Source organism: Pezoporus wallicus, unplaced genomic scaffold (genome assembly GCF_028554395.1).
Source record: "Pezoporus wallicus isolate ANWC-B61680 ecotype Strahan unplaced genomic scaffold, APGP_CSIRO_Pwel_v1 contig_642, whole genome shotgun sequence".
Classification (NCBI taxonomy): Eukaryota; Metazoa; Chordata; class Aves; order Psittaciformes; family Psittacidae; genus Pezoporus; species Pezoporus wallicus.
Window position 1 is genome coordinate 505001 of NW_026637470.1, and position 23774 is coordinate 528774.

The following is a 23774-nucleotide window of genomic DNA, read 5'->3' on the forward strand; positions in this document are numbered from 1 at the left end:
GCATTACCAGCAAAACCCAAAGCTGTTCGTAGTAGCTTTCCTCCATGAAAAAAGCTTCCATCACAGACTAGGTCATGGATTATGACAACTAAACTAAGATACAAATGTATGTCCTATAAAGCTGTGCACAGTTTCATCACAGAATTTAAATTCCACTGATATTCAGCTACTAGTAAACCATTTCTGCAGGCCAACAGCCACAGGGAACCATGTCTATCTTCCCTCAGTTCAGCAGGTACATCACTGCTTTCTTATTTCACATCACAGGCAATTTTAGCCATTCCCTGAGCTACCTCTTCAATGTAGAAATCAGACTCCCAAATCTCATGTTCTGGATGACATCCATCTCTATTCACCAAACACTCCTGATTTCATTCACCTTATCAAAACCTCATTTCATCAGACTTAGATGCATCTTGATATTCTGGCTTTTAGAAAAAACACTGGGGGCTGAGCTGGAGGTAATTCCAGGAGAAATTCTTGAGAAGAGTTATCTGCAGCAAGTTTCAGCTCACCAACACATGTCCCCTCTGTTCTGAAAGGCAGGTAAGCCCTGCCTGTCCAAAAACGGATGTCCTTCTCCCACCTGCTCCAGCCCCAGAATCTCTTTGGGAGGCAGGGAAAAGGATAACTGCTGCCAGTTCACCACTCTCTTCCTGCCTCCTCATGCACAATCCCCAGCTGCCAAGTAATTTGATATTCAGTTGGCAGCAAGCATCTTGTTCTCTCAGAGAAAGTAAACTAATTGCCTTCATTATTACTGCTGTTTCTCATCCCTTTTGTGCTTTGTGCCACTTGGCTCTTTTGATCATTCATCTTAAATATACACAGACTTCAATCCATTTAGATTTATCAGTGTTGTATTCTGCAGATTATTACTCTTTCAAGAAAGGAAGTTTTCTTATAGTTTAATAGTGTTTGGATAAGTAAGGAGTCAGTGCCTTCCTGTCGTGGTTTAAAACCAGTCAGGTAACTCGTTTACTCACTCCCCCTCTTCTTGCCCTTCCCCTACTCCCAGAGGGACAGAGAGAATTGAAAAGAACGCAACTCCCACGGGTTGAGATAAGAACAGTTTAGTAACTAAGGTATAACACAAATCACTGTTGCTACAACCAATAATAATAATGATAAAGGAAATAACAAGGGAAGAGAATACAACACCTCACCACCCGCCAACTGATAACTTGCCCCCCTCAGCCTGACCAAGCACCGACCCATACCTCCTCCAACCCTGCAGTCCCCAGCCCTTCTGGGTAACTCTCCGTTACACCCTGGGCATGACATGCTGTGGTATGGAATACCTCTTTGGTCAGTTTGGGTCAGGTGTCCTGTCTCTGCTTCCTCCCAGCTTCCCCACCTCCCTGGCAGAGCATGAGGCTCACAAAGTCCTTGGTCAGACTAAAACATCAGTGTTATCAGCTTTGTTCCCAGGCCAAAATCCAAAACACAGCACTGCACCAGCTACCAAGAAGGAGAAAAATGACTGCTACTGCTGAACCCAGGACACTTCCTTTGCACCTTATTTACTTTTCCCCCTCCTCCACACATCAGTTAATAAAAATATATGAATGCAAAGTGTATGGAAATCTTACAAGAACAACTGCAGAAACATACAGAGAAGTTAAACACCATCACCTAGAAAATCAATAGCCAAGTCAGAAAAACTTCCTATCTCTTGATCTAAATCACAGACAGTCTCAAAAAAGTACTTTATTTCTAACATCAGCGTGGTTTCACTTCTGACATATTACTCATTTCAGTTGCTTGTAATACTTTCAGCAGTGGGAAAGGGAAAAAAAAAATAAATGTGATAAGCTTTCCTTTGTTTTCCTGGTTTAAACTAAAAAGAACGATCCAGCATCATCCCTAAAAACTACATTTAAAAATTTAAGTTGATTAAAAAAGGACAGATCGAACAGAGAGCAGAAAGTGTGGATGTTTTTTGTTTGAAAAGCGACAATTTTTATTAAAAACAGAAAAAATATCTCTACAATTATTTCTCAACTAACTTGCTAAAGATAAATAAATATAAAATATGAATATAAGACTCCAATTTGGTGTATAGAATAATAACTACATAAGGACAATAGTCAAATCCTAAAGATTCAGTTTTCAGGATCTTCTAAAACTGAAAACTTTACTTAGAAATTCTTTTGCCTATTTGTTAAAAGATACATATATCCAAAATGATCAGAGCAGATAGAATAACTAGGTAGCCTTCGAGTTGTCATTTAAGAGACCCAGATAACAAAAAATACAGCCAGCAAGGCAGCTGGATACACAATTTATTTACAGTCTTTTTTCTCATATTAAAGACTATTTCTCTGTCACAGCAGCAGCATTCATTATATTTGGAGCAGTGAAACAATGAAAATATCATCATGCTGTGATTGACCTGGGGGATGCTGGCATTAGGGCATGAGGGTTCTTTCAGTCAGAGGAAGATTGCGGCTCATTCCTCCAGTGACCCCCACCCAGAAACAGCTCTGCAGCTGAGAGCTCCTGCACTTGTGTTATATGTATCAGTCTATCTTGTCAAGCTTAGATATCCTAAAATACGGTAAGCAAATTCAAAATGAGCAGTCAGTCATCCATATCGAATTCCATTCTGGTTTGTAAAAAAATGTGGCTTTTATAAAAAATTACAATTAAATCACTTTGTGTTGAAAATGTTATTCAGAGATGCCGTAGGAACAAAACCAGCAGCATAATTCAATTTGTTTTCTCACTACAGATACACTGTTGATCAGTATTTCTTAAATCAAGGTCTTTTACCCTTGTGTCTTGTAAAAGACAGAGGACATTTCTCTAACCTCATTAAGTCCATAACAAAGACCAGAAGGAATACTGTCTTCAGTTTTCAAAAGATGACATATGGTGTGTTCCACAGGATTGTCAGAACTAATCTCTGAAATCTTCACCTTAAATTGGCTGACAACTGTGTTAAGCTAAATTTAGTTTTGTATTAACCCTTAGGAACACAAGCACTTTCCAAATTGCCAGCAAATAGTAAAACTAGCAACCTTTGCAATTCCATTTTGCTGTTCAACTGAAATCCTGAAGGCAATACATGTGTGTCAACCTTCAGAATATCCAGTAGGAGAGATACTAAGACAGAAACACAGAGTAACATGTAGAAAAAATTAAAGGGCAAAATAAGATTGCAATTCAAGTACAAAGCTATAGAGCTAATTTCCCAAGCCCTAGTTCATGGCTGCAGTCTTACCATTGAAGGAAGTATTTCCTAAATGTTTGCTAGATCCCCTATAGTATTAGCATCACCCAGTTTGAAAAACTCTGAAAACTACCATTTTCACATTCACAGAAAACCATTCGCAAAGGCACTCCAGTTTTGTGGCTTGATGAAAGCTCTTTTGGTTAGAGCCCAGAAATATATTCATTCCAACACTTCATTCATGTATGTCAAGAAATTGATGAAACTCGGGAGACCTCTGCCTCATTAGAGGATCAAATAGCTATTGTCTTGAGCAAGGACCTTAAAGAGTGGTGCCTAAAGGCATTAAGAAACTTTTTTTTGATAGCCACCCCCACACACTAGATCTGTAAGTAGATAAAACATCATTTTGTGCTTCACAGATTTTATGAGGAAGGCTGATTAAATGCTAAGATACTCAGTTATTACAGCCAGCAATCATGTAGACAGAACAGGACTTCAGTAAAAGGAAAGCTTTTCCATGAAGTGGGGAGTCACCAGGTAAAACTTTTCCTTCCATCATTTCAGATGGTCACTTCCAACTTTGCTGAAGGTTGTTTCTAGCATTACTCTGTACAGCATGTAAGGCTATCCAGAAAGATCAATAAGATCAGTGAACACTAGCAAAATCATTTTAACAACACATCCAGACTTATATTTCTCAAAAACTAGACAATGTAGGCATTCTTTGGCTTAGCAGCAAAGAAAAGGAAAGCTTACATCTCTAGAAATCATTTCCCTTTGATCATTTCTTGATCAGACACAACAGCTTCCTTCAAAGTTATCTGAAGAAGCAGCCTTAACCCTTCCTAGATCTTCTTCATGCTAAGGCATGTAACACTGTTCTAAGGACAGGTATTTTTCTCATACAACATTTGACTAGAAGAAAAGCCCTTTTTGGAAGTGAGGAATATCTGTTGTTCCCAAGATATTTTTGTCCCCTCAGCGGTAAGTTAGAGATTCCTATACATGGGTAGGTGTCCTTGTCCATGGCAGGGGGGTTGGAACTAGATGATCTAAAGGTCCTTTCCAGCCCTAACTATTCTATGATTCTATGACTCTATCATCTCTAACCCTAGCTCCTCACAGCTTCTTCCTAGCTGTATTTCGATAAACAGCTACAACCCATACATATTTTTGATTTGCCTGTTATCGCGTTTGACTGTAGTGTTAAAAATCACAGCTCATCTGGATGTTGCTTTTTTCTTTATCTGACTACTGTTCGTAACAAGAATTTACTTCTGCATTCTCCCCAAGCTGTGAATGTGGTTATTCAGTCATGATATGTGAAGATAATTTCAGAGATCATCTCAGATCCAACAAAGCATAGGCAAGAATTACAGCCATTCTTTTCATGAACAAAAAAATAAAACCTCTTCAGCTGATGTTGTTCAGGCAATATCAGCTTACACAGTCTTTAGGAGACGTTGCTTGGATTCTCTGTGAATAAAGAATCTTCACAGCCAGAGACTCTCTGTCATGCACCAAAAATGAAGCTTGCAAGTGCTCTAGGCAAAGAGGAGAAAACAAAGAAATCATTCAAATCCCTTTTATATCACATACACATAACAAGCAAGTAAAGGAGCAAAATTAATACCAGTATAAACCCTTCATCTGGCAGCTCATCACCTCCATTGGAACTGCTAAAGAAAAGACTTTGTGTCAGATTCATATTGATCGCAGATGTACATCAGTTAACCATTTTCCCCTCACAAAGATTCTCGCCATGAAACTGCAAGCATCTTTGTGATATGAAAGTTATTGCTCAACAACAGTCCTGAAAATTAGGCCACTAACTCCATTGTGCTGCGGCTTATATTCAAAACTTGCTGCATTCAAAGGATTTAATAATGTCTGTCTACTGTTCAAAATTATACCCATTGGTTTTAGGGTGGTTTTTGCAGCTGTACAGTCATAAGAGGATAGGTACGTCTAGATCTTTGTATTTTAGTTATTCCCTGAAAATTAACAGTGACCTTTTGCAGTAAGCTAGTGTAAGTTCAGTATCTATAGACTTTCTTTTGGAGCTCTGCAGAGACATTCTCAAAAGAAATACAGACATTACTGCTGAAATTCACATCATCAGAATACATGAAGTGTTACACACGAGAATACTGTAAGGTTGCAAGATCAGACAGGCACAGTTGGCCTATAATTAATATCATCGCACTGACAAGCATATGCATGTGCACATAGTGAAAATTATATGCATGCTTTTATCTTGCATAATATTAATTTACAACTAAAGTAATATGTACTATAAATCTCTCCTGCAATAAATGGTTTCCAATCATACTTCATATACAGTAAAAGCTTATGCATGTGCCAAAGCATCTATAAGTACTCTTACACTAAGACAACACTACAAAACTGTAAGCAAAGCATTTGGGAGCCTGCAGGCGCTAGGCTCTCAAACATCTTTGAATCCAAGCTTGTTTTACACCATCTATATTGGCAAAAGCATTTTGCTTCAAACCAAAGTCTTGACCTTTCCAGTGCAACAAAACTTTCTACTGTAAATTGCCATTTCCAAATGTCCTTCCTGTAGCAGGTTGATAGAAAGATATTCCAGTTCATTTTCAAGTGAAATACAAACCTGTTTTCCTAGGCAAACATCAAGGGTAGGGGAAATGGTTGCTGCTGACCTCCAGTAATGTCTACTATGTCTATGATAATGTTTACTATGTGAAGCTACATAGCTGGCCAGGGTCTAGATGTCCCAAGGCATGTTCAGGACAGCCTCCAAAAAGTGCAAAGAACACTGTCCCAGCAGCATAAGTAGTCCATAGCTTCCATAATCTTTCCTGCTGGTTCCAGTGGTCCAATTGGCTTTACAGTACAAGTCTTCTGGTCACACTCTGGTAGGCTCACACTCCCAATATATATCCAGCTCTGTCCCTTTAGGAAGGGATGCAGTTCTCTAAAACAGCAGTACACTCTTTTACAAACATGTAACTGCTGGAAACAGAGGCAGGCCAGCTCAGGTACACTCTTGTCCCTTCCTCACCACATTTCCACACTTTGGTGTTTTAGCAAAAGGTTAATCCTCGTGACCATAACATACAGAATTCCTGATGACTGCAGAAGAACAGAACACCACAGGCACGTGCCACCTTCTCATGATTTTTGATTCAGGAAAAGTTTAACTAAATCCTATCATTTAAATAATCATGACATTAACATGAACACTTGCCACCACTATTTGGCTTACTCATTTTGTATACCCATCAGGTCCATTTAACTTACAGCATCTCTGAGATGAGGATTAATTATTGCTTTGTGTTTGCACTCCAACATGATTGAGCCCTGCTTACAAGCATTTAAGGTAATTGCATACTTGTATAAATTGACACAGAGACAATTCAGGCACAACTACTTCAGTGCATGTTACTCACTTTGTTGTTATTTGGAAAACAAATAGCATTGAGGACAATAGAAATTAGTAACATACTTTTTTTTTTTTTTTTAAAGTCCCTGTCTAAAAACTTCAGGACCCAGGATCAGATTTTCATGCCTAAGAAGTCTGTCTTTCTCTGAGCCAACTCTCTAGTGAAGGTACAAAACAATTAAATGAACTCATGAAGCAGCCATCCTTGAATCTCTGGTTGAAGACAAAATTCCATGTAATTTTTATTATTCATTTTCCATTATTTGGAGTTGAATTAATAACATTTGTAAGATGTAAGTATTATTGAGTCTAGACTAAAGCTACACCTTATTTGACCTCAAGCATCACAAACGCAATCAAGTCCCTAATGTTTTTCTTGGGAGCAGATTTTTGCATGGAGAATGAATGTGAGTAGTTCCAGTTTCACCCAGCACTCCATATAAATGACACAAGATTTCTAAAAAGTTTATGATAAAAATATTTCAGCTTTCATGCATCAGTGTTTCAAATCCATTTCTAGTAGCATCACAACTCATTATTTGTTGTGCTCTTCAGACTATGAAGAGATGCGCTTAGTTTTGGATTTTTCTAAAGCAAGAACCTTAGGAAAAGCGTATCTTTTGATCTATATAAATATAAAACTATGCAAAATGATGATGAGACAGTAAAGGTTATACAGATTATTAAATTAACCTGCCTCAACTGCCCATAAGGAAGGAAAATTCGGCTATCAAAATCAGCTGTAATTGTTTAATATGGAGGAAAACCAACAATTCAGAATTGATCATGTAACTCATTGTGTTAGTGTTAATGTGCAGTACCTACATGAGATATACCTATAGAGCCCATTTTGAAGATCTAAAAATCTACTTTTTGTAGCAACTGTTTAGAGAGATGGAATTTAAACTATACCTTAGCATCTTAGAAATGCCAGCTCAGAATTTGAACAGCTTAATATATTATTGTACTAAACACCCCAGTATTTTCAGAGAACAGGAGTTTGTTTACTTTTCTGAGATGTTATAGATTAAGACATTAAAATTCCAAGGGAAAGCATAACTTTGCCCCTCATGTGCATTACTAACATCATCATATGACAGGTCTTGAGCACATTACACGTTTTTCTGCCAGCTTAATTTCCAGGTTATGAATCTTTTCATAGAATTTAGTTAACTCTGGGAATAATTCTATAATGACTAGCACAAATGTGACAGATAAGAGGCAGCGAAGGGAGATGCACCATACGCCAGCCCTCTATCCCTACCACTCATGAGTGCTGTTTGCCCATGATACCCTCACAGGCAGAGGAAATACTGCTCACAGGCAGAGGAAATGAAAAAGTTGAATTTAAGCTGAAGGGAAGAACAAAGTACAATACGCCTGCAGCACACAACTCTTTTAATATCACTACCCCCAGGCCAGCAATGTTGGGGAACATTGCCACAGGCAGTGTTTAATGCCATCTTTAATATGGTTAGCATAAGCTTTTTCTTTGCCTTTTCTTCATCTTCTTTTTTTTTTATTATTATTTTTAATTGGCTATATGGAGTGAGGATTTTTATGTTTTTATTTTTTTTTTTTAAATTAACAGTAATGGAGCACAGTCTCCAGAATTCCAAAGAGTCTTTCCAAACAACAAGGAGTAGTTGCAGGGACAGCCTCTGAGCCTTTCTAACTCAGTGAAATCAGGTAACTTGGGTGTCTTTTCTGTGTAGATGACCTGTATAGTCTCTCCAAGGACATTCACCTCCCTTTGGGTATAAGTTGTCGCCCAGGCTGCACACACATCCCTGCGCTGTGTGACCGACCATGTGTGCTGCTTCAGGAGTTTCATTTGAGACACACAGACCCATAAAAAACAGTTAACTGTGCCACGTAGGCTGCTTTTGGGACTTACACAAAGCTGACTTCAATCCCCCCACTACTACCTTCCCCATTCCAGCAACCAGCAATGTAAAAGAAGAAAACCCCTGACCTACAAAACAAAAAAACAAAATAGCCAATCTGGGTCTACATAAAAACAAGCAGAGACTCATTACCAGAAATAGAGGAGTCCGAGACAAGTTCAGCCATCTTAAATATTAGGAAAGAGAGACTTCTTTGCTGACTAAAATCTTTCCATTTGAACTACTAGGAATAAGTATTGCGTTTTAAAAACCTGTTCAGACTAAGGGCATCAGAATTAGTTCTGTAATCAGATCTTGAAAAGTTTGAGGGAATTTTCTACATCGGTTCAAGGGCTAACATAAGCTTCTTCATGTAAAACATCAGGTGCTCACCTGTATTACTCAGTAGTCATTAGAAATACTAAAAAACTACTGAAGTACATGCAAACTACTGTTGAGCTGCACCAAGAGAAGCTTAAAAACCTATTTCAACATGTGATGGAGAGTTTTGGCATATTGAGCAAACTTTAAAAATCCCATTTTTATGCTGTTTAGAAGAAAAACCCACAAATTGCTCCCTGCAGCCAGAAAGTCTGCTCTGATTAAGTGGCCAAGCGTGATTTAAGACAGAATAGTCTTTTCTTCCATGTAACTTGCTGTTTTCTCTCCATTCTCCCTATACCCCAAAAGTTCATTTTTAACTGAATCAAGAGACATAGCTTTCCCTTGAACTGACTTTTGAACTCTCACTACAATTCTGTTAAATAAAACTGCGAGCACAAATGCCTCCCTCATGAGGAAAAATCTGTTCTGAGTAGTAAAACTTCAGAACTGTTTGGTTTTCAGGTAGTAGCTTCACTTGAATTGCCTGTTAAAAAAAAAAAAAAAAAAGAAAGAGAAACTTCCATACCTCCTGAAAATCTGGTTTCTAAACGGATCCCATCTGTTCAAAGATTTCCAATCCCCTATCGACACAATAATCCTCCTCTTATTTTTAACATGATCCTTCGTTTTCCAACATGTGCCACCTATCCCATCGCAACCTTGCTGGTTTTGATCATTAATAATGCCCTAGTGTTAATCATTCTCCAAAAACAGATTAATAATGCATCTGCATTGCTTTTGAAATAGAAAGTCGGAGCTTGATTAGCTATAATGTGATACTCCTCTCCCAAAATCCTGGTACCTTACTGGGTCTAGACTGAGTTAAATGATCCCTTACATCAGTCAAGGAATCACAGTTAGTTAGCACTTTTAAAGCAAATCTCTTGACGCTTCTCCTTAAAAGGATAAGAGTATACCAGCTACACCCTACGACTCTGTTCTTTATTCATCCCCCTCCCAAAAAATCTGGTTTTCTCAGCTTTACCTTCCTTTAAAGAGTTGTAAATTGATACTGTGTCCCTATAATATGGAACAAATCCTATTCTCATTCCACTTTAAAACTGTCCCTTAAAATGCAAGTAGCATGCAAAACACAGCCACCTGCTCTCTTTTCTGCAGATAGAGAAAAACACTTCAGGCCAAAAATACACTGCCAAATCAGACATTCAGGGTTTGGGCAATATCTCCTTTGTATGGGGGAAGGACAGGCAACATTAGCAGAACAAGTGATTCTCAGGAGTGCTTTAAATGAAGAAAAGGCTTGCCAGATTGCCAGTGGCTGCAGGAGCAAGACCAGACCCTCTCCTCCTTTGAAATATAAGGAGAGTTAATGTCACATAAACATCACATTTTGAAGGCAAGGCTATAAGGTAACTTTAGGTAGAGGCACATTTTAGGTAATCCAACAATGATGAAAAGTTGTAATTAATAACTAAGCAATATTCCAGCATGTAAACTCCCACTGAAACACCTTCAATTATAAAAGATTTATCTTTAGTAACCCCCATTAATACATGAAGGTTCTGCATTTACTTCATCTCCAGTATTTTCTGTATTGTAATACTCCCTTTTAATAACTGGATTTGAGATGCAGCATAGACTGCATAATATTTTGAGAACTACTCCACTTTATTTTTTCCACCTGCCAGCTGGTAATAGCACTTTTTTCAAAGGCTCTTTGTACGTCTAAACTCATCAGAACTACAAATCATTATATTTCATGTCCTCAAGTATTCTTATGCAATTACAGATTTCTCACACCTCTCCTCTGCAGGTCACAACCATTCCCTAAAATGGCCTGTGCTTCTGCTAAAATGTTTTTCATGGAAAAAAGGCTCAAATTGAGAATAAAAAACCTCTGAAAACTGACTTCTCTCTTTTGATTAAAAGGTAAAATATTTGAGCAAATACTTTTTACTGGACTTGAAGAGAGCAGACTTTGGCCTCTTCTGGAGCCTGGTCAGTAAGGTCCCATGGGATAAATCTCTAGAGGGCCGGGGGGGGGGGTGCCAAGAATGCTAGTTGATATTCAGAGATCACATGCCTCAAGCTCAGGAATTTTGTGTCCTGATATGAAAGAAATGGGGCAGGAAAGCCAGGAGGCCTCCATAGATGGATAAGGAGCTGATTAGAAAATTCAGAAGGAAAAAGGAAGCTTATAGAAGGTCGAAGTGAGGACAGGTGGCCTCAGAAGAATACAGGGATGTTGTTTGGGAAGCTAGTGATCAGACCTGGAAAGCTAAGGCTCAGATAGAACTGAGTCTGGCCAGGGATGTCAAGGGTAACAGGAAAAGCTTCTATAGGTATGTCACAAACAAAAAGCAGACTAGAGATAATGTGGGCCCTCTCTGGAAGGAAACAGGAGAACTGGCTACCCTGGATTTGGAGAAGGCTGAGGTTCTCAATGACTTATTTGCCTCAGTCTTCACCAGCAATTGCTCTGACCACACCACCCAAGTCTTGGAAGGTAGATGCAGGGACTGCGAGAATGAAGACATTAGACCCAAGCCAGAGAATCTGGCTTGAGACCATCTTAAGAACCTGAACTTGCAGAAGTCCACGGTACCTGACGAAATCCATCCACAGGTCCTGAAGGAGCTGGCAAATGAAGTTGCTAAGCCACTGTCCATCATATTCGAAAAATCATGGCAGTCAGGTGAAGTTCCCGATGACTGGAAAAAGGGAACTATAACCCCCATTTTCAGGAAGGGGAAAATGGAAGACCCAGGGAACTTGGTCTGACAGCCAACATGGCGTCATTAAAGGGAAATCTGGTAGGCTTCTATGACAGGGCTACAGAACTGATGCAGAACTGCAGAACTACAGCAGTTGACGTCATCTACCTAGACTTGTGTAAAGCATTCAACGCTGTCCCACACAACATCCTTGTCTCTAAATTGGAGATATATCAATTTGATAGGTGGACCACTCAGTGGATAAAGAACTGGCTGGGTGGCCACCCCTCTGCTCTGCTTTCGTAAGACCTCAGAGTACTGTGCACAGTTGTGATGTTCTCAACATGAAAAGGACATGAAACTGTTGGAACAAGTCCAGAGAAGGGCCACGAGGATGATCAGGGGGCTGGAGCACCTCTCGTATGAAGGCAGGCTGAGAAAGTTGGGGCTGTTCAGCCTGGAGAAGAGAAGGCTGCATGGAGACCTCGTAGCAGCCTTCCAGTATCTGAAGGCAGGCTATAGGGATCCCTGACTCTTCATCAGAGACTATAGAGATAGGATAAGGGGTAATGGTTCAAACTTCAACAGGGGAAGTTTAGATTGTATATAAGGAAGAAGTTCTTTACTGTGAGGGTGGTGAGGTGCTCAAATGGGTTGCCTGAAGAAGTGGTAAATGCTCCATCCCTGGCAGTGTTCAAGGCCAGGTTGGACACAGCCTTGAGCAACATGGTTTAGTGTGAGGTGTCCAGGCCCATGGCAGGGGGTTGGAACTAGATGATCTTTAAGTTCTTTTCTAACCCAAACCATTTTATGATTCTATGAAGTTGTCCACAGTTTTTCTCAGTGAAACTACAGCAGCCCCACCAGGCAGCTGGTGTTAGTACCAGGCTTTCCCTTGGTGGGCTCTACAGCAGCAAAGCAGCTCACCAGGCACAAGCACAAGCACAGTGCTTTCAAGAGGTAAAGAAATAGTTTCAATCACCATGTCTGAATAATAAAACACTGAGACAATATAGCTGAAAGAAAGCAAGTGGAAGATTGATACAGAGCAAGGTCAAAGCACATAAACTGATATTCCCAAGAGAAGCAAAGACAGTTTTTCTTAATGTCATGTTAATAAGGGTGGACCAGATATTGATAGTTTACAGCTCATATAAGTAAAATCGTGAGCAATACTTGGTAAAGTGGTGAGTGCAAGGATTTCACTTATGCTTTTTCTGGGATAAAACACAAAGTCAAAAACCTTTTGTAAGACAGCTTCATTAACATTAAAAAGATGTAAAAGTATGACATTCTTCTAGTACAGAGAACAGCTACAAAGGTAGTAACCCTCACCTCCTGAACATCACTTTATGTTCCTTGGTAGCAAAGCCCTGTGGAGAACACATTAAACAATATTATCATAGGCTTCCCACTTCACAGAGAACAGAATCTCCTCATAGTGACTAGCACAAGCTAGAAGAAAAATGATGTTGCAAAAGGTGACCTCTGAATAGTTTTACAGGCAAGTGATAATATAAACCTATTCTCCCAAAATAGAACAGCACAAGAATTGCAGTTACGAGCTAAAGAAGATTAGTTCAAGTCTCCTATAGCAAGGAGAAAGCATTTTGTTTAAATTTAAGAAGCTACAAATTAAGAAATATGATTACATTAAGCAGAATTCAGTTTTGTATGACCTTTCTCATTGACAACAGGGTATGAGTAATCTATAGAAACACTGGTTTTGTCACATCAAGCAGTGCATAGCAACATTAATGCTGAAGACCTTCAAGACTGCCTAATGATAAACGGTTACATTGCCGTAGCACTAGTCAGCATGCAGAGTGTCAAAATCCCATGAGTCAAAATATTCCCAAAATATATATCACCGATTACAGTTTTGTAAAGAAAACAGACTTCTTACAAACAAATTGAGCAATTGAAGGCAGTCTTTAAGCTTCTTTTTTTGGTAATCAGGTTGATTTATTTTTTTTTAAAGCAGTAGGAGTACAAATTCATACCACTTTTAGTCAATAAAATCCTGGTTTTATAGTCTATCGCAATGCTGAACTTACAGGCTTTGGAATTTATACGTAAATAAAGCTGAAGCTCAAAAATAGGCAAAGCATTCTTGAAGTCCTGTTTAAGAATTTTTAAGAGTTTGTGAGCCAAGCTGACCAGCAGTTTCTTCACAGATTCAAATATTTATATTTTCCTGAAGATTTTCCACCAAAAATGTTAGTTACTTATTTAAACTTCCTTTTACATTTCAGATTAAAAACAACCCTCAAAAACGAGGTTTTCCTAGCATGTCATTTTTTTTCTACAACAAAAGAGCTTTGTTAAGGGATGTTGGGAGCAGCAGCCACCTCCAGCAACTCCCACCCAGACCCTCCCAGTGGAGCCCAGCCTGATGCCAGGGTCTCTGCCCAGGCTGAGAGACATGGTTGCTCCTTTGATGCCGCCAGATTCAACGTGCACCAAACTGCACACGTGTGACCCCAAATTCACACACAGGCACACGAGCATACACATACAGAGGGCACAAATAAGACCAGTCACACAAACTGCCACAAGCAAGGCACTGCCTTCACAGTGCCCACTTATTGGACTCATGTAACACAAGCCCAGACAGCCAAGTCCCATCATCCTATTCAGCTGTGAAGGCACACACACACACAGCACCCTCTAGGTTCACAGGGACACTTGTGGAACCCCTGAGCACTGGCACAGCTCCTCTGTCCTTTCCACACCCCAGCCCCTCTCACCTGTCCCTCAGGTCCCCTGTTGCTAGGTGGTCCCGTTTCGTGTTTGCTGGTGAGTACACTCACACACCCCAGGGTGCAGGGAGACACACTCACCAGAGCCAGGCATACGGGCTGTGGCCCCCAGCCCCTCACTCACCCCACACCATTCCCCCCCAGGGGCTGGGGCTGAGGCCTCGCCTGCTCAGGGAATGGCACAGAGACCTCAATGGCTCCAGTAACTGCCTCCACAGGCCACGGGTGTCCACAGCCCTGGCATGACTCCAGCTGCTGGCACCAGATCCATTCACATCAGCACCTAGTCCTTGCAGCACTCACACACAGCGAGATTACACAGAGAGGTCATTAAAAAAGGATCTAATTGGAAGATCAGACTGTGGCGATCAGGCGCAGGGCTCAGTCAGACAGGCATACTGACTAGCTCCATTTTACAGGTAACGAGCCCCTTCCGTGCCCTTTTCTGTCTACTCCCACTTTGTTCCTCCCTGATCCCCTTGCCTTGCACATTCCTCCATCAGCTTGTGCAGTATCAGCAACCCACTGCAACCTCCTGGACCCTCAGGTTAACAACTGTATCAGCTGCAGTCCCAGTTATTTCCTGATAATCCATTAGGTTTTGTTTCTTGTCTCTGTCCCAGTATGTTTGTCTGTCAGGTCTGTGTCTGTATTTTCATTATTGCTTCCCCCTTCTCCTTTCCATCACATCTGACATCTTACAAAAAATAAACATTCCCACATTCCCACAGCCTTTATCAGTTAGTGTGACATACCCCCATGTACTCCCATATACCCTTACAAACTTCTGATTGAAGTGAAATCAAGTAAAAAATGCACTTCAAAAGTCTCCATGGATAAATTGCCATGGGAGTCTTTCACCTTCTATTCTTGATTCTGGTGTGTTCAGGCAAGGACTATATTCATACTCATGTACGTAATTTGTACTCCCTGCATTTACAAAGAAGCTCCACTTCACTTCAAAGAATCCTTCTGAAAGGAAAGCTATACTCAGTATAAGTAAAGGGTGCTTTCAATTCTACTGCAATAAGCCAGTATTAGAGAGAGGGAAAAAATAAAAGAGCCTAGATAGTCCACAAACCAAAGGCAAGCATCTGAAAGAAAGCTTATTATTTCTTTCCGTCTTGTTCCAGTAGTTATGTGCTCAAAACCTGCACAACAGCAATCGGCTACAAAATTTAGAACAGATAGCAAGCACAGCAAGGAGTTTTCATTTTTATTTAAATAGTTTTCATTTAGGAATAGCAATAACATACTGGCCAAGGGTGGCCAGGAAGTGTTACGACACAGGCAATGAAAACACATACTAAACAGAAGCATTGGCATCATTAAAGTGGAGAAAGAGGAAAAACATTACATCTTTGGAATTCTCTACTCTCCTCCACAGCTCCAGAAAGATTTCTGGACTTCAAATGTCTGATCTCCCTAAAAGACTAATTTAATTCTCCCTCATGAAAGCATTTATCATCTGGGTTTTGGTTCTTATTTTTTCATAATCTGAAGTTCAGAAACACTGTCAGGAGGACGCAAGAGATTATGCTTAAAATACTACACTGGGTAATAAAGAAATTAAACCCAATGCTCCAAACCAAAGTTACTGAATTAGAGGATTGAGGGTGGAGCTTTTGTCAGTGTAAATCTAGGGTAACCATCTAACCATCAGATGAGCTCAATCCTTCTAGGCTCATACAAGGCACCTGGGAGATAGAACCCACACTTGCTCAGCATACACATTTTAGCCTAAAAGAAATGTTTCCTTACAAGTGAATCTGAAGTGCTTCAGCTCCCTGTTTAACATGCATTTTCTGTTAGAATTTAATTTCTCTGTCTGCAAAGAATTTGACATAACACTGTTGGAAAGATTAACTCTTCCCCCAAACTCAACCCCTCCTAGGAAACTAAACGTAGGTTGCACCTTCCCAAAAAGTTGCTCCAAGTATCAGCATTTTATAGCAATTATACTTCACAAAACATTCTTTAGCTTCTAATTGAGTCAGGCAGGTTTTATGAAGAAAGGTTTCCTTCTCCCCCCCCCCCCCCCCCCCCCCCAAAACACAGCTTATAAATTCTACCTGCTTACTGATAAATTTGACACTATTGGAAAAATAAGGCTGCTGATTTAGGAAACAAGAATTATTCACACTGGGGAGAAATACATCATTAACCATTTTTTGTTTCTTAATCTGTTCTTCATGCGCTGTAGATAGAACAATTCTGCCATCTAGAGTAAAATCCAGGACCAAGATAAAAAGATTCTGGTGAATATGCACTATTTTTTTGACTAATTTGAAATGGAAAAAAACCCTTCATGATTAAATGCAAATATTGTGGGTTTATTCATGTTTTTTTTTAAATCATGCTACAAAATATTTGGTAGGCTATGTTGCTTGCTATCAAAATCAGCAGCATTACCAGGGAACTAGGTGGAACACATGATAAATAGAGTTGAGATCATTTACATTTTTATTGGCCTTTTCATTATACACATCTCCAAATATTTCTACAACTCCACAAGGCAGACATCCATTTCCCTATACAGAATGCGATAGAATTCCTTTAACAAGGTTTTAAATCAGGAATTGGTCTATTTGGTCAAATCAGGAAATCGTCATCCAATTTAACAGAAAAATTGTTCTAGTTCATATACATATATATGTATCACATTTCCAAATATTTTTGAGGCCAAAAACTGCTTCTACTTGATATGTAAAACCCTGTCCTCTAGCTGGGAGGAGAAGTGAGCTAATGGCAAGGCAAAGCAATTCCTTACAGAGTTGATGATCTTCAGCTTAACTTATGTAGGAGCTAGGATTTTAGCATCTTATTAGTATGAATTCATGCATCTATCTCCAGTTCTCCAGCTCACAAGGGTGAAGAACTGATGTCTCCTTGGATATGAACCTCTGGTTTTAAAGACGGAGATAAATTTAAAGCAATAAATCATCCTATTCTGAGGGCTGAAAGGACATATGCTGAGCTCTTCTATAAGCAGTTATGTCAAAGTACCAAATAGCACACAATTTTTCCTCTAGTGACTGAAATACATTTGTCATCATGGTAGATGGAGATTCACTTCCAACTAAACAGACTAAAAATATCATTTTCTTCCTCTAGGTTCTCTCTCAGACAGAGGAGAACATCCTATGCAAGGGTGTGCAAGATTAATCCCCCAGCTCACCGAGCACTATTTTAAAAGGCAGGGACAAGAATTCCCTGCAGAGGCAGATTCTGAATGTAACATCCAGATCACAAAATCTCTAAAATGTTTGTTCTAGAAGCCAGGAGGTCTGCCAGATAAGTACCTGGCTTTTTCACAGGTCTTTTCCTTAAACACCTGCTATTCCTGGAGCCTAGATATTGAGATAGCTGGACCTTGGCATAACCCATCATGACCATCCTCATGTGGCAAGTTTTTGTGATAGGAAAAGTACCAAGAATGAGCTGTTGCTGGAACTAAAAATAGCTTGTGCTTATTGGCAATAATATGTTGCACCGGATGCACATAGCACACTTCATCTAAGGATCTAAGTGTTTTGCAAACATTAATTAAGCTCTGCACTGCTGTTATGATTCACAGAATGCCATTATCACACCCAAGGGATGCAGGAAAGAAAGCCATTGAAGCTAAGTACAGGGAAGCAAGCCCTTGAAAGCACAATGACTCTAGATCCATTTCAGATCACATCAATCTATATATATATATATCCTAGGATAAAGAAAGTAAAGTCAAGGATTACTCAGAACAGAGAATTTTATTCTTACATGATTTATAAGTCATAGGTACTTTAAAAAAAGTACTGGTTTCTTCTGACCATTCTTTTTCTTGTCACTCGTGGGATTACATATTATTAGCATTTCCCAGCTGTATCATTATTTCTGTTTATTCTGCTCTTACTAACCCGGAGTACAGTCACCTTTCTTTTCAAATCTGCTAGTCTTGACCTACTTCCCGTCATTTGTCCTGCAAGTATCACATTTCCTCCAAACATCCTATCCTTCACATTCTTCCACTTGACATTCCCCCCCAGAAGCCAGAGAACACTTTCCTCTCTCAACCTTTACCACATTTCTCAGTTCTGCACTGCCCATTTCCGACTCCCTGGGGAGCAAATTGCTTTCAATTGCTAGGAACAGGAAGTAAATAGACACATATCTCAGGAGCAGAGTGCAGCAGCCATTAGTTGTTCCCCACTACTTCCTTTTCTCATCTCCATTAAAGCAGAAACACACTGAAGGATGCATTTTCAGAGCTTCAATAACTGGCACCTTTTGTGCTGCGATAGCTCTTCACAGTATCAGCCATGATATCAACAGGAAGCCAGCCTGACTGAGCACCTCTCTGGAATGCCTGTGGACAAACAGCATGCAGAACAGACATTAGGACTGCATGCAGGGCTATGATCTCTTTGGGACCATGGAAACATGGTGGGACAGCTCTCACAACAGCTGCTGTAATGGGTGGATACAGGACATGATGGTGAGGAGGGAGAGTTGCCCTTGATGTGAGAGCACTGCAGGCATGTGTGGAGCTCTGCCTGGAGATGGGTGATGAACCACCTTCTGTGGGTCAGAATCACTGGGCAGATCAAAGAAGGTAATGCTGTAGTGAATGCCTGCTACCAACCAGCCGAAAATACTGGATTTTTGTGGCTTTCTTCAGGCAACTGAAGAAGCCTCACCTGCACAGACCCTTGTCCTCATGCAGACTTTGACCACCCCAGTATCTGCTAGAAGGATAACACAGCAGAGCACAAGCAATTGAGGATGCTTCAGGAGTGTGTTAACGACGACTTTCTGATACCAGTGATCAAGCAGCCAACAAGGGCAGACGCTCTGCTGGACTCTGACTTACAACAAAAGAAGGTCAGAGGTGTTGTGATTTAAGTCCCACAGGCAGTTCAGCCCCATGCAGCTACTCACTCACACTCCCCCTTAGAGGGATGAGGGAGAGAGTTAGGAGGTCAAGTGATATTTAAAAAAAAGAAACATTTAAAACTTGTAGTTTGAGATACAGACACCTTAAGAAAGTGTAGGAAAAGAGGGTGAGAAAAAAAAAAAAAGTAAAAATACACAAAAGCAATGGCTTACCACCAGCCAACTGATACTCAGGTAGTCCCCAAGCAATAACCATCCCTGGGAAACTCCTCCCCAGTTTTATTGCCGAGAACAGTGTCATATGGTATGGAATATCCCTTTGGTCAGTTGAGGTCAGCTGTCCCAGCTGTATCCTTTCCCAGCTACAAGCTACTCTGTAGAGGGGAGAACAGAGAAATAGAGATCTTGATGCTGTGCTAACACTGTTTAGCAACAGCAAAAATATTGGTGCGTCATCAGCATTTGGTAACAAATCCAAAACACAGCCCCATACAGGCTGCTATAAAGAAAATTAATTCCACCCCAGCCAGACACAGTATAGGGGGTATGAAGGCTGGGGACAGTGTTGGCTGCAGCAGCCATGAGGTATGTAGTTCAGGATCCAGAGAGGCGGCAACAGGAAATAGCAGGATCCTGAACTCCAAAAAAGCTGAGTTTGCCCTGTTCAGGGTCCTGCTTGGAGAGGTGATATGGAGTATGGTGCTGGAGAAAAGAGTGGCTCAGGACAGCAGATAGCAAATGTTGCATCTTCCAGAAGGCCAACTGACCTCACCTCAAACCCTGGAAAAATGATGGAGCAAATAATCCTGGAAGACATTTCCAGGCTCAAGAGGGACAGGGAGGTGTTGAGTCAGCATGAACTTACAAAGCAGGAATCATGCCTGTGTAGCCTAAAAGCCTTCCACAATAAAGTGATGAACTCAGTGGATGAGGAGAGAGCAGTGGGTATGGTTTATCTTGACATTAGCAAGGCTTTTGACAGTGTCCCACATCTTTCCTATAGATATGCCTTCAAAATTAAGTGGACAAAGCAGATTAAAAACTGGCTGAACTGCCAGGCTCAAATTGGCCATTGTGATCAGCAGCAGAAGGCCTCGCCAAATGCCAGTCACTAATGTTGTATCCCTCTTCATTAATGAACTGGAAGGTAGGACAGAGCACACCAACAGCAGGTCGGCAGATAACTGATGAGGAGAAGTGGCTGACAGACCAGATGAGTGTGCTGCCATTCCAAGGGACCTCAACAGCCTGCAGAAATGAGCCAACAGGTACCTCACAAAGTTCAGAAAAGAGGAATTCCAAATCTTTATCTTTGGGCAAAAAATCCCAACCACCACCACAGGCCTGGGGGCAACTGGAAAACAGCTCTGCAAAGAAAGACCAGATCCTGATGGACAATAAATTGGACATGAATCAGCACTGTACCCTTGAAACAAAGACCAACAGTCTTCCAGGATGCACTAGGAAGTGCCCTGAAAGCAGTCTAAGAGAGAGACGGACAAACTGGAGTAGTTTCAGGACAGGACCATGAAGATGATTGCAGGACAGGAACATCTGATAAGTGGCTCAGAGAGATGAGATTGTTTAGGTTGTAGAACAGAAAGTTCAAGGGGACCTTATCAATGTGTATCAATATCTAATGAGAGCAAGACTAAGCCAGACTCTTCACAGTGAAAGGACACAAAATAATGGCCATAAATTCAAATAGAAATTTCCATTAAAAAAAAAATTATGGTTTTTACTTTGAGGCTGTTCACACCCTGGTACAAGTTGCCCATAGATAGACTATGGAGTCTCCATCTGTGGAGGTATTCAAAACCTGCTGTAGATGACTATCATGATTTAAGTCCAGTCAGCAACTCAGCCACACAGCCCTTGCTCACTCCCCCCCTTCTTCCCCCCACATGATGGGGAGGAGAACTGAAAGAATGTAACTCCCATGGGTTGAGATAAGAACAGTTCAGTAACTAGGGTGTAACACAAACCACTACTGCTACCACCAATAATAATAATGATAAGGGAAATAACAAGGGGAAACAGTACATCCGCTCACCACCCGCCGACCGATATCCAGCCCGACTGAGCAATGACCTAGCCCTTCCAGGTATCTGCCCCCAGTTTATATAGTGGGCATGACGTGTTGCAGTATGGAATACCTCTGGCTAGTTTGGGTCAGGTGTCCTGTCTCTGCTTCCTCCCAGCTTCCCCTCCTCCCTGGCAGAACATGAGACTCACAAAGTCCTTGGTCAGAGTAAACATTACTAAGCAGCAACTAAAAACATAGGTGTTATCAGCACTGTTCCCAGGCTAAAAGTCAAAAACACAGCACTGCACAGGCTACTAAGAAGGAGAAAAATGACTGCTACTGCTGAACCCAGGACAGTGACCCTGCCTTCAGTAGGGGTGTTAGATTAGACAGTCTCTAGTGGTTTCCTCACATTCTAAAAGTTCCATGATCCTGTGATCCATGTTCTGGTGACTAAAAAAAAAGAAAAAGGAAACTGATTGTTCCCCAATATGTTTCAAAATTAATGTGTGGAAAGCCATCAGAGATTGCTAGATATTCTCAGGAAATACACAGTAACTGCAACCCACCAGAAGGTTAAGCCATCCGTCATCTCACCCAGAATAAGAATGCTTTTGAAACACGAGGTGGGCTAACTGAGCATGTTGAGTTGTGATGAAAATCAAGCTGCAAGCCTCTCTTTCGAGAAAGGAAACAACTCCAGAAACACATACTATGTTTTAGCAGAGTACATATGTTAATGTCTTCAGCTAGTGAGCAGCAATGATAGGATAAGCTTGAACATTCCTCACTCCTATTTGTGTGTACTCCGTTAATTTATAAAGGTTTTTAAAATAACTAGCAACACAGATGTGAAATACATATAAAGCACTATTGAAGTCTTTGTGGTGGTTCTGTACCACTTTACATTCGCAGTACATTTGTGTCTTTTCTTCCCCCCCCATCATGTCACTTTATGAAAGTCCCTGTTCAAAAGGAAGGAAGGTCAAACCTGCTTTTTCTATTATACTTTTCCTGGCTTTTCATTTTACTTGCCACTCACTTCCCTTCCCCCTCATCCCCCCAAAATTACTAGGTTAAAGCATCCTGAAACACAGAACAGAGTTCAAGGTAGCTTTGAAAATCAACACTTTCTTTTGCAAGAGAAAATGCTTAGCTCTCAGAAGAGCTTTATCCCTTAATCTAGTGAATAACTAATAATAACTTGAATTCAGAACAGTACTTTTGATTAACAGAAGCTTAACATTTATTCGACCCCTAGCAGGAAGCCAGTTACCACTGCCTTTATTTTACAGAACAATTGAACTGTCTAATTAAAAGTCACAAAGCAGGTAAGTGACAATAAGAACTAGATTTCAACTTCCCATCTGAAGCTTAACTAAATGTATTATGTTATCTCTTTGTATTAATTAAAGAGCCAAAGTTACTACTTTTGTTGATACTCAGCTTTGATAGGCCAGAAAACAGAAATCTTTCACTTCAAAGTGACAATAGAGAAAACAGCAGATTTTTTCACCTGAATGCTTCACTGCTTTAAGATGTTAGTGGGAATTTATGTGGACCCTTAGCCATATATTTATACCACATATAAACCCACATACACACTGCTGAAGTTAAGTCTGAAGCAGGTAATTTTCTTTTACAGAAGTTTTCTTCTGTTCCTGTCATTACTGTGAAGATGGCCATGATAGGCAGTAGCTGTTTCATTCAAACCGAACCTGACTGAGCTACACTAGGTTGGGTCCTACCAGGTAAGGCCCTCAAAACATACAAAGCACAGTGTGTAGCAGTCCAGGCAAAGTGATCAAACACTAACTTGGAGTGCACTGGGAAAGCTTAGCTGGGGCTTTATCTGGCTGCTGAAACAGAAAAGAACAAAGTCCTACTGGTTCATTAAAAGCAGTTTTGTGAGACCTGCAGTTTTGTAGAGTATTCCGGAGCAGCCATTACCACGTAAGATGAAAAGGGCTGTATAAAGAAAGTTTCATGAAGCAAACTTCTTCACTGTTGTGAGCAAGACATTACTGTTATGTTTTACTACTAAAAAAAAAAAAAAAAACAAAACAGAAATAAACCCACACTACCTCATTCTCACTAAGGACAGGTAAATGATTTGCATAGTGCAGAGTATATGTGATCATTATATGATATATTCTTATGCCATAAAGATGCAAAGTGCAGTCTCATACACAACAGTAATTTTCTATGTATTTCTACAGTCTAATTCTGCTGTGGAGGGACAGTGTAAATAAATATTAATTCATTAATTCAGTAATTAAGATTTTGATTACACTTCCAGCATGACTTAGCAAGAATTTGCTAATTTCAGCTGACCATATCATACTACCAGACATGGGGACAGAAGTGCAATAGGAACATTAGTAATAAGCTTATTAGAAGACAGTTTGGAAGAAATGCTCAGGGTAACTTGCATAAGCTATAATTTCAAGTTGGGAAGTTGATGGAGCACTAAAGTGTTTCAGGTTTATAGGATACTATTTTAAACCAGCTTAAAAACCACAGGTGTTGGTAAAAATCTTTTTGGTGTCCATACCACTAAACTA